We start from the raw sequence: 3110 nt of genomic DNA, 5'->3' as shown, positions 1-3110 counted from the left end.
CGTATCGCCCCAACTCACGCTCGACACCAATCGGCCGCAGTGTAACAATCTCCAGACCTGCCGTATCGATACGGCCAACCCCACTCAAGCCGCAGCGCGACGATCCTGCTCAACGCAGATCACCAGCAGTCGTAATGAAACAGCCTTCAACAATGTCGCTTGACACGGCAGTTGCCTTTGACCGCCGCTGGCCGTCGTTGAGGTTTGAACCGGCATCTGTTGTGACAGGGATCCGACATGCGGCGGCGGCGGCGGCTGGTCCTTGCGCGGCGGCGGTAAACTTTTGCGCCAGCCGTCCTGACGATCCTCCAATCGGCTCTTCAATAACAACGGCGGCAGTGAGCCAAACGTCTCGACCAATCAACCCGTACGCAGTGTAGCAGCAGCCGAATCGGCAGAAGCGGCCAAAGCGGCAGAAGCGGCCAAAGCTGCCGAAGCGGCCGAAGCTGCCGAAGCGGCCGAAGCTGCCGAAGCTGCCGAAGCTGCCGAAGCTGCCGAAGCTGCCGAAGCTGCCGAAGCGGCCGAAGCTGCCGAAGCTGCCGAAGCTGCAGAAGCGGCCGAAGCTGCCGAAGCTGCCGAAGCTGCCGAAGCTGCAGAAGCGGCAGAAGCGGCACCTTGCGTTTTACACAATCAACGGCATTGGTTCACACTCGGTCACCCCCATCCCTGCTACAACTGCTAAACCTTTGACAGGCTTGTCGCTTCTAACCTATGTACATAGACATATATATACATATATATATACATATATATATATATATATATATACTATATATATATATATTTAAAAAAATAAATATAAATAAATGTAAACGAGCGTTTTGGAAACATATAAAACATATAGCAATGGACCAACGATCAAGCGATAGTGGCGAAGTGCTCCGCTTCGTGAAAATGAGCAGCCGTGCGTTTTCGCCGGTGAAGGGATCCGCCGAAGCTGCCGGTTACGATCTCTGCAGCGCCTACGACTACACCGTACCAGCCAGTGGCGTTGCGCTGATTGAAACGGATCTGCAGATAGACATACCGGCAGGCTGCTACGGTCGGATTGCCGCCCGATCCGGGTTAGCTCTCAAGCGAATGATAACCATCGGTGCAGGCGTGGTGGATCGAGACTATCGAGGGTCGGTGAAGGTGGTGCTGTATAACCTGGGCACGTGCGACTTTAAGGTGACTCAAGGGTGTCGAGTGGCACAACTGGTGTGCGAACGCATTGCCCAGCCGCAGCTGCGGCGTGTTGACTCTCTTGCCGCCACAAGCCGTGGCGCCGCCGGATTTGGGTCGACCGACTCGACTAGCTCAAAGGCGGATGGCTGATGCCGTAGAGTCAAGATCACGCTTATAGGTATGCGGCTTGAGCAGAAATTACACCGCACCTGTTGCCAGACGATACCTTTTAAAGGTTGGATGCGGGTTACGAGGGAGGGTGTGTGTGTGTGTGTGTGTGTGTGTGATTGGGACAATGGTTGAACTAAAGAAGAAGCCTATGCCCCACACTGTTGCGGCTTTTGTCAGACATATTTGTCAGACCTATTGATGGTTTAAAATTCTTTTTGTATTTGGAGCAAGGTGATAAATAGAATAAAATATATAAATGGAAGTGGAGAGCTGGAACCGGAGATAGAAAGTGAGGAAACTAGTCTGTAAAGAAGAGCGTGGGGAAAAAAGAAAGGTCACATGTTCACCTGCACATCCGCCTGCACATCCGCCTGCACATCCGCCTGCACATCCGCCTGCACATCCGCCTGCACATCCGCCTGCACATCCGCCTGCACATCCGCCTGCACATCCGCCTGCACGTCCGCCTGCACAATTATACGATAGCCTTCCAAATCGGCTCATCCTACACATTGTTGTAGTACATTACATTGCACAACAAAATTTACGGTCTTGATTTCTCTCCCATGGTCAGGTCGACCGGTGTGCGGTGATGATACAGACAGACCACTGTAGGCAACGTGTTCTCCCCTCCTCTCCCCTTGCATTTTTTGGCATTGACAACCCCTCCCACTCAATTGACTACATTCGTATCAGTGGCTATTTCCACCCTCCGGAAGGGATAGAGAGAGAGCACTAGCAAACTGGAGGGAGCAAAAAGATTTGCGCAGCCCATCTCCATGAATGACAGAGAATTCTCAAACCTCGCCGCAATGCTAAGAGCACAGGGCATTGATGACTCACTTGTGCGGATCAAGGCGCCGATCGAGCCGACGATCGGACCGACGATCGGACCGACGATCGGACCAACGATCGGACCGACGATGGGTCGTTATCGCCGCCGGCCGACGGCAGTGTTCCCGATGGCTTGTGCGGGGTCGACAATGGCGGTGTACACCCCGCCGCGGCAGTTGGACGCCGCCTACGTTCGCGAGTTTGAGACAGCCTCAGCCGAGCAGAAATTTGCGACCAGCATGATTGTATACGATCGCCGACAGGTGACGTACGATGCTTTAAAGAAACTGGTCAACCGGCCCGACGTCCAGCTCTTTGAGCGGTCGTTTCTGGCTTTTGACCTAGGTTCCGCAATACCGGCTCACCGGTTGTGGAAACGCCGAGGTCGGGACGCCGACTACCCATCAGACGCGCATCTCTATCCCATGTTGCTGATCTCGGATCCTGCCGTCCGATACCACAATTTTCACCGGGACGATATTGTGCTTGTTTCAGAGTCTGACAACGGCAATGGCGGCAATGGCGGCAATGGCGGCAATGGCGGCAATGGCGGCAATGGCGGCGATGGCGGCGATGACGGCGATGACGGCGACGATGATTGCGAGTGCCCCAATCTGTATCGTGTTGGTTGACGCCGGCGACTAAACTTGACCGGACTTGACCGGACTTGACCGGACTTGACCGGACTTGACCGGACTTGACCGGACTTGACCGGACTTGATTGGACTTAATCAGACTCAACCAGACTTGAACAGACTTGATTGGACTTGAACGGACTTGAATGGTTGAGGCGCGGAGAAATAATTTGTCTTAATGTCTGAACCGAGAAAACCCACCGGTCGTTGACGGTGCACAGAGGTGAGTTCTGGTGTTATGTTTCCAAAACAATAAACCACAGCAGGTTAAAAGTTTAACCATTCGATCAGCCCCAATTTAAG

The 3110-nt window shown here is 53.6% G+C and overlaps 1 pseudogene; it reads left to right on the top strand.

The window, feature by feature from the left end:
• Positions 1 to 846: 846 nt before the first annotated feature.
• LOC144897995 (deoxyuridine 5'-triphosphate nucleotidohydrolase pseudogene) lies at positions 847 to 1317 on the top strand (annotated as a pseudogene).
• Positions 1318 to 3110: the final 1793 nt, after the last annotated feature.

This window comes from Doryrhamphus excisus, unplaced genomic scaffold, assembly GCF_037039965.1.
Source record: "Doryrhamphus excisus strain RoL-2023G ecotype Guam unplaced genomic scaffold, RoL_Dexc_Guam_v1.1 HiC_scaffold_27, whole genome shotgun sequence".
In the NCBI taxonomy this organism is placed as follows: domain Eukaryota; kingdom Metazoa; phylum Chordata; class Actinopteri; order Syngnathiformes; family Syngnathidae; genus Doryrhamphus; species Doryrhamphus excisus.
Note: the sequence above shows the minus strand (reverse complement) of the source record. Positions and strands in the feature narration are given on the sequence as shown.